Source organism: Pteropus alecto, unplaced genomic scaffold (assembly GCF_000325575.1).
Source record: "Pteropus alecto unplaced genomic scaffold, ASM32557v1 scaffold35, whole genome shotgun sequence".
In the NCBI taxonomy this organism is placed as follows: Eukaryota; Metazoa; Chordata; class Mammalia; order Chiroptera; family Pteropodidae; genus Pteropus; species Pteropus alecto.
Window position 1 is genome coordinate 8,883,328 of NW_006437828.1, and position 12,098 is coordinate 8,895,425.

General features: G+C 41.8%; 1 pseudogene; it reads left to right on the forward strand.

Annotated features, from left to right (window-relative positions):
• Positions 1–3,761: 3,761 nt before the first annotated feature.
• Positions 3,762–3,881, forward strand: LOC112482234 (annotated as a pseudogene).
• The last annotated feature ends 8,217 nt before the right edge of the window (positions 3,882–12,098 follow it).

Below are 12,098 nucleotides of genomic sequence, written 5' to 3' on the forward strand. Positions count from 1 at the left end.
GGTCCACATAGCGTGATCATTTGGGTTTTGCTGAGGAGCATGCCTGAGTCCTACACACAGCAGAGGCTGGTTGGCAGGAGTGAGCCACTTTCCTGGGGCTCGATGCCAAGCACCCTCATCTTAGCCTGACTCTGTGGTTCTTAGCTCATCTTCCCATCCATGTACCTTCTGTGAAGTGAGAAAGTCCCTGTTTTTTTTGTTTTTTTTGTTTTTGTTTTTGTTGTTTTATGGAAAATACCCCTGCTAAACAACAAAAATAAAATAAAATAAAAATAAAGCCAACCAGTGAAGAGTGTTGGCATGCAAGTGAGGAGAAAGTTAAGAAAGCTAAGAAACAGATGATGCTTATACAGCGAAATAGAACTTGGGGATAAATCGCAGCGTGAGAATGCCAGGTCGTCAGGGTCCTGGACTCACAATACGCGTGCTTTGACCATGTGCTTCAGAAGGAAATAAGGAAAGGCAATTCAAAAACTATTGCCATAAATTTTTCAGACTGAATTCTTATTACTAGCTTTATAAATGAGTCTAGTCCTCTATTTATAGAATTATAAAGGTCTTAAGGGCTCCATTAAAAGTTTTTGGTGATACTCGGTTGAACTTTACGGAGAAATTCGATGCTCTAATGGCATCTGTGATTTGGGGAATTTGCAAACGTCTCAGCATGTATCTCTTAAGAATGTCAGGGTCTGTGTAATTATTTTAATACTCTGCACAGTTCCTGCAATCTAGCAAATTGTAAAATGCAAATTATTAACCATCGGGTTGGTAATCACATTGTAAAGAGAGAATTTGCATCTTTAATTGCCTGTTTTACAATGAGAATATAGCATTCGTCAATAGATATTCAACAGCATGTGCTACAAAGTATATGGACAATTAAAATATGGGTCGTGCCCTCTTTTGGGGAAGAACAAACATTTGCTCCGTGACGCAAATATAACCCTGAGAATCGGGAGGGTAAATTATCTTGGGGATAGGATATTGGGATCTGTGACTGGCAGAAGGTCATAATATTGGCGCATTTAAACAGCTGTTAATCTCTTGATAATCACTGATGGAGATGAAAGGGAGATGTCATTTATTATAAAACTAAAAGCACAGAAATAGCTAGCTCTAAGAAATATGACATACTCTGGATGTGATCAGTAAATCATGTCACTTTCCGTCTCTGTTAAGTCGCTTAATTTGACTTGATACTCCCTGTGGTAAGTAGATCTAACATCTAAAGGTAGGTCGTTTCCACGAAAAATGATTTTTACACTCGCATCTGTGAAACACGGCACTTTCTCAAGTCTCAGTTTCACAGGGCTCCAAGCAGCCTCAGCGGCGTGGGCCTTTCATTTGACCTTTGCAGTCCTTGTAGGAACTGAGGATCCCACGTGACAGTGTTGTTTGAAGGTCTGAGTTGAATTCCGTGGGCAAATTAGATGACGTTGCAGAAAGACTGATATTTCCTGAGGAGGTTAAGGGGAGTGAACCACAAGATTGATTACAATTTAACTGGGCACTAACTTCTTCGCGTTATCTTCTGGAAGCTCATTTAAAATGCAGAGAGGGTGATATATTAAAGAATGTTAAGGAGTAAAGCTATGGAGTGAGCTGCCAATGTCTAGTTCTCTCTGAAGGGTAATGACATCCACAGAATGCCATTCATTCTTAGAAGGCTTTTTAAGACTTCTCAGAAAGTCACTTGGAAGTCTTATCAGAGGTTCCCTGGTCTCTTGAGAAGGAGTAGGCCATCCACTGATTTTGCCCAGGAAGGTGGTGGTGGTGGGAATATAATGTGGTATTCAACTAATGTTAATCAAAGGAAGGGAAATAAACTTTTGTCGAGTGTTTCCCATGTGCCTTCTTTGTCCTGTGTACTCGTCAAATGCCTTTCTCCGACGCCATTATCCTGTTACTCTTATGACCATTTTAAGGATGGGAAACTGGGGCTCTGGGAGATGAAGTTACCTCCACAAGGAGCTAGTAAGTCAAACTTGGATCTTGGAGTCCAACATGACCTAACTCATTTCAAAGCTCATTAACCTTTTTCTTAAAGAGAGGGATCTGATGGGTGGAATTTGATTGAAGGCAGTTGGGTTTTCTTCCTCACCACCCAGGTTTACTTGATTCTGATTTGTTGTCCAGGGGAGTTCAGAGGCTCCTTCAAGAGAAGAAAGGTAGAGGATAAAATGTTTAAACATTAACTCTTATGAGACATATTATTGGCAGGACTGAAGGAGTAATGGAAGAAAGGCTATTTTCAGTGTCCTGTTCCAAAGACGTGCCTCATTTCTTTATTTTTAGAAAGTTAAAAACGCGAGTCTGTAACAAAGTTAAACATAATCTTCTCGTCTGATCCACACTCCCAGCTATTTACCCAAGTGAGTTGAAAACCTATGTCCACATAAAAACTTGCACACGAACGTTTATGGCAGCTTTATTCAGAATTGCCCAAACTGGGAAGTGACCAAGATCTCCTTCAATAGGTGAATGGATGAACAGATTATGGTCCATCCAGATGGTGGAATATTACTCAGCTATCAAGAAAAAGGAGCTCTCAAGCCATGAAAAGATATGGAGGAACCCTGAAGCATATTGCATGTGGAAGATATCAACTTAACTATGTGACATTCTAGAAAAGGGAAATTAGGAAGGAAGTAAAAATAGAGATTGCCAGACCTTCAGCGGAGGTGACGGGGTAGGGGAAGAGATGAACTGTTGACACACGGGGCAATTTTAGGGCCGAGAAACTATTCCGTGTGATACTGTAATGATCGATACCTAACTATGTGTATGTCAAAACCCATAGAAGGTATAACACAAAGAGTGAACCCTAATTTAAACTATGGACTTTAGTTAATAATGATGGATCGATATTGGTTCATCGATGTAAAATTGCACTACACCAATGTCAGATGTTAGTAATAGACAAAACGTGGGAGAAAAAGAAGTGTAAGAACTTTCTTCACTTCCCGCTCAATTTTCCTGTAAACCTAACTGTGCTTTAAAATTTATATTAATTCAAAAAAAAATCAATCTAGAGCTATCTCATTCTTCATATGTCATGTTAAAGCATAACATATAGTTAGAGAGAAAAGAAGAAATAAGAATAGTGTAAAAGAAAGGGAGAGGCAGAAAAAATATGAGAACTATAAAATGATAAAATGAAAATTGTGCCGCCAGGGGAAAAAAGATTAGAAATTTATAGAGCTATCTTTTCTGTCTCTATTTTTTTTTTTTTTTTACTGGGTTTTCAGGGACATGGAAGAGGAGTAGGGCTTTAGCAAACTTAGAATGTGGAATAAGATGACAGTACGGAATCTTAAAAATAGTCTATGCAGTTTCCCCAAGAGCAAGCATTTTACTTCGGGCTGATGGAAGGCCAGGGTGTCTGGAATGGTGTGTTTTTATGAGAAGATAAAGCTCGAGACAGCTGAAGTCTAACTCTGAGTGGTTAGGGACGAGGAGGTTTAATGGTGTGACATTGAAAGATGTCATGGGGCTGAACAGCTGGGAGCCTGCGTCAGCTTAGCGCCAAGAGTAAATAGGATACCCCACGGTCACTGGAAATCAGAAGTAGTGGTGATATGGAGACCCAAGTGTTGAAGAGGCTTAAAGAGGAAGTTAGACAATGTGCCCCAAATAAACTTTTCTGTTGAAGAAAATCATATACAGTGAAGTGCATGAGCCTTAGATAAATATTTTGTTTAATTTTTATTTATGAACATATCCATAGATCCACAAGCCATATCAAGATACAGAATAGTTCCATCTACAGCCATGCTACCCTGAACAAGCCCGATCCCATCTGATCTCGGAAGCTAAGCAGGGTCGGGCCTGGTTAGTACTTGGATGGGAGACCATCCAGGAAGACCAGGTGTCTGTAGACATAGAAAATAAGATAAACAAACAAACAAACAAACAAGGGATATTATAAACTGACAAGGCCCTTGCAATCTGTGAGGTCTACCAAGGGTTGCCTCACCTTAAAAAAAAAAAAAAAAGATATTAAATAGTTCCAATATCTCAAAAGTTTCTTCCAACTTGACATCCATGAGATTCATCCATCTCATTTCATATAATAGTGGTTTGTTTTTTTAAATTGCTACTCGGTATCCCATTGTATGAAAATACCGTAGTGTATTTATCATTCCATTGCTCTTCTTCTTTCTTGTTTTCTTCTTTCTTGTTTTCCACCATTGTTTTGATGGAGCACATCTTGTAGTAGCTTCCTAGGAAGGAAGTCATAGGAAATATCTTTTTTGAGAACTGGCTGTCTTTATTCTAGTCTTACAAGCAGTGGATCATTCGACTAGGTTGTTAGAATAACATTTATCTTCCTTAAGATTTCGATTCCATTATCTTTAACATTCTGATGCTGCACTTTATGTTATTTTACAGTTGTTGTAATAACATGATGGAATCAACAATAGTTTGATTCCTGATCTTTATGTTTTTCACGCTCTGGGAAGTTTTAGGGTTTCCTTCAGCTCCTGACTGTAGGAATTGATGAGCATCTTTAAGGCTCATGCCCCGTGTGTCCTTCCATTTAGAAGCTAATTTTTTTAGTTCTGACACATTTTCAAATTATTTCTTTAATAATTTCTACCCCTCCATTTTATTTTTTCTCTCTTTCTGAATATTCCATTAAAAATGATGTTGGACCTCTAGATTGATCATCTAATTTTCTTATATTTTTTCTTATATCTTTTGAACAGATATGTCATACTTTTCACTCGACTTACTAAACTTTATCTTCTACCCTTTTATTAAAATGTTTATTTCTGCTGTTTTTTCCTAATTCTCATGTATTTGTTTTTATTCAATAAATGTTGCTTTTTCATAGCCTCCTTTTCCTGTTTTGTGGACGTTATATCTATTTTTCTTTTCTGAAGATTCTGAGGATTAGTTCTTTTTTTTTTTTTTTTTTTGAAATTATCTTCTGTTTCATTCAATGCCTATCTTTTCTACGACATTTTTTTTTCCTGTTTGTTTGTTGGTTTAGTTTCAGTCTGTGACCTTCATATCATAGACCTTTCTTATATTCAATGTTATTATTAGCTGTGTGTTTATACTTAAGGCACCAGTAAAAGTCTCTTATAAGTTCTGAAGGAGTAGATGGGCCTTGCTGAATAGCGGTCTTCTCTCCAAGATCACCTGGCTGAGTGTTTTTTAGAGGAATCCCAGCTGTCACTATTTGCAGGTTTGTTTTTTATTTTGTTTTTGTTTTGCTTTATTTCATTCTGCTGGGTCAGCTTCCCAGGACTCTCAGAGCAAGGGAAAAATTAGGCAGCTGCCCACTTTGCGTTCTCATGTATTGATAGTAAAATAACAAGTATTGGCCGGATATCTTAAGGATCCCTGTCTCCTGGGGTAGAACCTTCCCCGTGACTGGCATCTCAGCCCTTCCACCAGCTTCTAGAAGACCTGGGCCTTGTCAGTTGCTTCCCTGTAAGTACAATTGGTCTGATTTAGAGCAACGCTTTTTGGACCCAGGCATTTTTGAGAGGAACGAGGGTGTCTGAAGAGGGTGAGCGAGGGCAAGCGTGACATGATTTGGGGATAGGCAGGTAGGTGTACAGGGCTCAGATCGTACGGGGCTTTGGGGGTACTGGTCAGAAATTTGTTTTTTTATCCTAAGTGTTGTTATAATGAGAACAAATGGAGTGTTTTAGACAAAGGAGTCTGTGGTCTAATTTTATGTTTTAAAAATAACTTTCTGGTGGAATGAGAGGGAACAAGAAGTGGAAGATGAGTAAGGAGGTTGTTTTATTCTCTGAATATCTTAAATGTGTAAAAGTTCCTCGTGAAGGAAAAACCAACATAAGAAGAAAACTGACGTTTTTAGGCTTGATGAGCAGGAACGAAGTCGAACTCAGAAACAATTCTAGAAGTTCCCTCCGGAGAGAAGGTAAGAAGCGGAGGGAGAAGTAATCAGAACTCGAGCGTTTTCAGATTTCATGATTTGGTTCCTCTTTATCCTTCTAGAATTCCCCCAAGTATTTTTTCTCCTCAGCTTTAGCAGTGTTGACTCTGAGAGCCTACATATCAAGCAGGTGTCTAAGACGATGGATCATCTCTGTAGGAAATTACATATGTAAGTATATTTTCCTAGTACAGTGGAAGGAAAACATTTTTTTTTTGAGGGTAGATAAGAACCCAGCTCTAGAGTCAAACTCCAGCACATAAAGTGCCTGTGGACCGGCACTCCAGCACATAAAGTGCCTGTGGCACGCCCTGCGTCAGAAGGCAAGTTTCTATTTGTCTGAGATAATGTGACTGGAGCCAGCCTAAGAGCAGAACAGAGGGCTGGTTTCATAGATACCATGCCGTTCCAACATTACAGTAAATTCCTTTGACTCCAAGTGACAGAAACACAACCTGGACCAGCGTAATGGAAAAGAGTATTTATTATAAGGAGAGAAGCATCTCTCATGGAGACCTAGTTTGGAAAAACAGCTGGGCCACTGGAACAACTTCAGTTATGGTCTTTAAAACCCTAACTCCTCACATTAATTTTTCAACAGGTTTATTCTTACGACAGAAAAAATATAGCTGTTGAAAGGTCTTTGAGATTTAGCCAGAGAGAGGGAGAGAGAATGAGAATGTGATTCTCTCAGTCTCAAGTCCAAAACTCCTAGAGAAGGAGCTCGTTGGCCCTGCTTGAATTAGGGTCTCACCTCCGGGGAACAGCAGAGTTGGGCTGACAGAGGGGACCGTCCAGGATCCGTGGAGACGGACAGGGGAGGGCAGCACTCCTAGGGAGTTGAAGAAACAGTTTTCTTCAGGAGTCTCCAATAATAGTTAGAAGGCTACTAGGTAAAAAGTCCCATAGGTGTCCACAAGAGATTTTGTGTACATGAATATGGATGGAACTAGGTCACTGAAACAATCACAGACCAAATTATCAACAAAAAACCAACAACAACAACAACAACAAAACACTCAATCTAAAGCGATATCTGAAAATCGAGAAAATCCAATGAATAGCAAACAAAGAATGGTGTTGTGCTATTATCTGGGTAAGCCATGTCAGGGAGGATCAGCCCCTCCGCCTTCTCTAATTAAATGGTATGTTTATCTTCACAAGCTGGATTTTCCTACCTTGAGGTTCCATTCTTGTTTACATATACATAGCTAAGGCCCTTCTAATGACCTCCCTGCAATTTGCCCAACTCTCAATCTGCTGTGCCTGAACTCTGAGGCACAGCTCGTTGGAGGGCTTTGCGGGGGGATTGGGGTACATATTACCATGTGGCTAAAAAGAGCACCCTTGCTTTACCCCAGGAAAAGGGTGTGTTAGTCAAGGTTTTCCAGAGAAATATAATCAACAAGATATGTATGTGTGTGTATGTGTGTGTTTATGTGTATATAGAGAGAGACAGAGACAAAGATAGATAGATAAATATAGAGAGAGATTTTCAGAAACTGGTTCACGTGATTGTGGATGCTTTGTAGGTCCAAACCCTTCAGAGTAGGCCAGGAGGCTGGAGACACAGGAAGGAGCTGCATTTCAAGTCCAAAGGCCATATCTGCTAAGAGGAAGTCAGTCTTTAGTCTACCAAAGCCTTCAGCTGATTGGGTGAGGCCTACCCACATGACGAAGGGCAAACTGCTTCCCTAAAGTCCACTTTATTTTAAATATTAATCTTATCTAATAATTACCTTCACAGAAACATGCAGAATAATGTTTGACCAAATATATAAGCACCGTGGCCTAGGAATATCGACACATGCAATAACCATCACAAAGGAGATGTAATAGACTCTCAGGCAACGCATAAGTGCAACTAGCAAGTAGAAATTCATGAGCAAAACAACCTCATCTCAGCCTGAGATGCAAGAGTGTCGGTTCTGATCTTTGGTGCCCGGAAACTTTTACTTTAGTTTGCTGTAAAAGTGAGAGAAACTGAGAGGGAGAGGGATGGGGAACGGACCCCTTAGTGACTGCAAGAGCGACGTTTCCCGATGCGACAGCGGGTTCTCACGGGGTCTGTGGAGCAGGGTGCCCACGTGGGTCCATGTGGAGAAACAACTAAAGTGACCGTGGTGGGGAAGCAATCTTTCCTGCCCGGGGCCCCGGGGTGCCAACCTCTTGCATCCGCCCCGTGGGCTGCTCTGTGTCTGGGCGCAGGAGGTCTGCACGTGGGACCGGAGCACGCAAGCAGATGTGGCCTTTCCAGGCGGTGCAGCAGGGCCAGGAGGATCTTGGCAGCGAGTCTCAGAGACCATGTAAAAACATGAAAAATGTGAGGCAACCGAGGAATGCTCCACTCCCAGCGCCAGACGGAGACGTGTGGGGAGGCCAGCGAGTCTGTGCTCTTTCGAACTAATATTTGGACAGAAATATTCTCCGACATACTTTGTTATTGTTGTTGGTGTGGGGAGAAACTGGCTTTCCATGAAAAATTATACAGCATGTTCTATCTCTCTCCCTCTGTCTGTCTGTCTGTCTGTCTCTCTCTGGCTTTCTGTCTGTCTTGTTTCTCTTCGTCTCTTCTCAGTCTTTTTAATAAAAACAATGCACATTCCCGGGAAGCTCTCCAAGCCGATTTTTCTGCCACATCTTTCCACTTCCGGTGAGTTGTCCCCTCCACCTCTACGCTGGCAAACAATCTCTTATTTTTCACCACCGACGTCAATCCTCTGACCTTTCTCGAAGTGCCCCTTTCTGTCTTTCTTATTTCTCTTCGTCTCTTCTCAGTCTTTTTAATAAAAACAATGCACATTCCTGGGAAGCTCTCCAAGCCGATTTTTCTGCCACATCTTTCCACTTCCGGTGAGTTGTCCCCTCCACCTCTACGCTGGCAAACAATCTCTTATTTTTCACCACCGACGTCAATCCTCTGACCTTTCTCGAAGTGCCCCCAACGTGGACGACTTTCCTCCCTGAGGCACTCCTGTGTCCCCTGCCCCTCCGCTGGAGCTCCGTGCTGAGATTCTTTCTCTCTTCTTCTCCTTTTCCTTCTGTCAGATCCCGAGCTCCTTTTTGACAGTCACCCTCAGCGACCGCTCGAGCGTTATACCTGGCCCATGACATCGATCGAGTGAATGAAACAGACAGCCAAGGACCCTTTCTGAAATCTGCTGAGGCTGGTACAGCCTCATCCAAACTCCACATGTGATTCATCATGTGAAATGTAAGGTGTGTTTCATAGAAGAGGAAAACATTTTCGTTTATGTATACCTTGCCCTAAAGAACAGGACTAAGCCGAGATTCGTAGACAACTTAAAATCTTGGGAGGGAGGCCAAAGATTCTGAAGTTGATTATATATTTTTAAATGTAATCCCAATGCTGGAGGATTCTCAAGAGGAAAAATGCATTTAACATTCTCCTCTCCTCCCGCCCACCTGAAGAATCACTTCTGCAGGGACCAGGATGGCCGATGCGAGTGTACTGCTAACGTCATTCTTGTTCTGCAGTGGAGGGTGGGAACAGGGACAAGGTGTCCTCGTTCGGATTTTAGTGTAGGACAGAACCTTCTGGAAGAATCGGAGCAGCAGGAACTCTCATAGATAAGGGCTTCAAGGAACACAGAGAGGAGAATAGTGTCAAGAATGCCAGGAATTTACAAAACTAGAATTAACGTGTAAGTTGAATGACTGCTCAGAGAATTACAGAATACGAGACAGTTTGAGAGCTGGAAGGGCCTGTCACCAACGTTTGAAACAGGTCTCTAACGCATCGACTCTTGTGAATTACTGACTGACATTGTCGATGGGCCACCACGATCCCCCGACCTCATCTTCCCGGTACTGCCAGCACAGGAGCTTCAGTGATTTCTTGCTTTAAAGGAGGGAGCTGTAGATGTGGCAGCTTGCTCTGCCCACACCAGAAGGGCAGGGACAAAAGGTAAAAACAATGGAGGTGAAAGGACAGTCCCTCCCCATTGCCAAGGTCATTTATTAACATGTTATTTATCCTTTGCTTTGTTCCAAAAATTATTTGAGGCTGTATCTGAAAATACATACCCAATGCTACAGGGTAATTGAAGAAATCAAAAGAAAGAAACAAAATCAGGAAAATAAAACCAGAGTCAGAATTAATACTCAAAATATTTGAAATACATTGCCTGAAGTGGATTCCAGTTTTGGCCCTGAGCTTCCTGGCGGCCAGATGAAATGAAACAGAATTGATTACAATGTTTTAGAGTGTCTAAAAATGGAAACAAACTATTTTCATTTTCAGAGGTGGATAGCTCTTCCTGATAGTGAGAGCTGAGAGAAATATCTCCTGTGATTTCCCATGGAGATCAACACCCTCAACAATATTTCTGCAGTAAACAAGACCGCAAATTTAGAATGACTTCCTCTCGTGACCCCTCTCTGTATGCGAGTCCCAGGCACACTGCCAAAGCATAGTTCATATATGAGAAACCTAAACAATTCAATCTAAAGCATTTTTTTTTTCTCTTTAACTCTTTTAGAGTCAAGAGGAAGACGTGGACTTCATAGTTTTATGGTAATCTTCCTTGAATGATATTCCTTAAAACTAAGATTTTTATAAAAAATAAATACTCCATAGGGAACTTCATAGCATATTGTCTACTTAGAATCCCATCTCCAAATTACTAAGAGAAGCTTCCTACGTGTATTTTGAGAAGAAACGGAGAGAAAGGTGGGTTTGGCATCTCCCTATGGAATTTTGTGAGTAATGAGGGGTCTCACAGGGCACGAGGCTGCCCAGGTGGCAGCTGGTGGTCTTGCCTTCACGCAGGGGTACGTAGAGGATGTACCCTTAAGCAGGGCCAAAATATCTACACAAAGTAGTTAATTGTTTAACTTGAGTATATGGATAGATAATCTGGGCCTAGAGGTATTATGTGGGTATCATACATGCCCACAAAATTTTTAGCCTGCAAAATATTACAATTAGGCGATAGTAATCACCTAAAATGTCCATTTAAAAAAAAAACCCTCAAAGACATAGTCTAATTTAAAGGACTAATACTATTTAATACAAACTAATTAAAATGTGTGGAGTCTCTGAACTCAGAATGATAATTAGGATTCTGGAATGATCGATGCTCATTTGGTGTTTCCGTTTGTAGGAACGGTTGTCTAGTTTATGACACCAAACAGTGTCATCGGTTTCCAGCTATGGGTGAATACTGTGGCAAACTTATGCTGCCATTGAAAATTAAAAACCATTTAAAAGAAAAATTCTTGTTGGCATGCTGCCAAAGCAACCAGGACGTAAGGGGCTAAGATCCCAGAGAAAAAGAGACAGTGCAGAGGGGGCTGGCTTCTGCGTGTGCCTTTCCCCCGGCATTTTCTGATTCTTGGTCTGGAGCAAGAGATGAGAATCTGGGCAGAGAGCTGCAGGTAAGAGGCAGACGTTTAGGTAACTAAAAATATTAACTCTTGGGGACAGATATAACTGTAGAGAGATAATTAAGTGAAGACAAAGTAAAACAGAGGCTTATAAAAGTCACTGATTATATATCAATGTTTAGCCACTGCACTGCCATGTGTACCTGGCTAGGAGCTGGGGAGTCAGTCTTCCCTTCCCACAAGATCTCTTCACTGTCCCCCCGCAACTGCTGATGGGTGACACCCCAGGAATTGCAATTTCTGCACTGAGAGGCACTTGGTACCTGGATCAAGGGTGGGTAAGAGGCCAAGTCACCTGCCAAATGCACTCTGGTGCTGTCAGGCCAGGGTGGGGAGCCCACCCTGGAGTGTGTGCCCTGTCCCAAGACAGGGTGAGGCTCATTAGCTCCGCTCCCAAGGGACAGCAGCAGCCCTGTACAGGGTCAGGAAGGGGAGGCTGGGCATGGCCTGAGGCACCAGGAAGTGGAAGAATCTGTGGCTACCAGCCCATCCGGGGAGGTGGGTGGTGATGAACCTTCCTGTGGGCCGAGGCTCCAAGCCATCGACACATGCTCCATCGTCTTATTAGACTTCATTTGTAAAAACACAAATTCAAAGATAAAATGAAGAATTTCAAGAAGACAATCACAGGACATTAAGCCCCAAGCACAAGGCGCTGGGAGCGTGGGGCTCTAGCATGTTAGCGAAGCTGGCCCCGCTTGGAAATGTGACAAAGGTCATCAAGCCCAGACATCTACTGTTGTTTGGGGCCTCATCTTGTGCCAGGTCATTC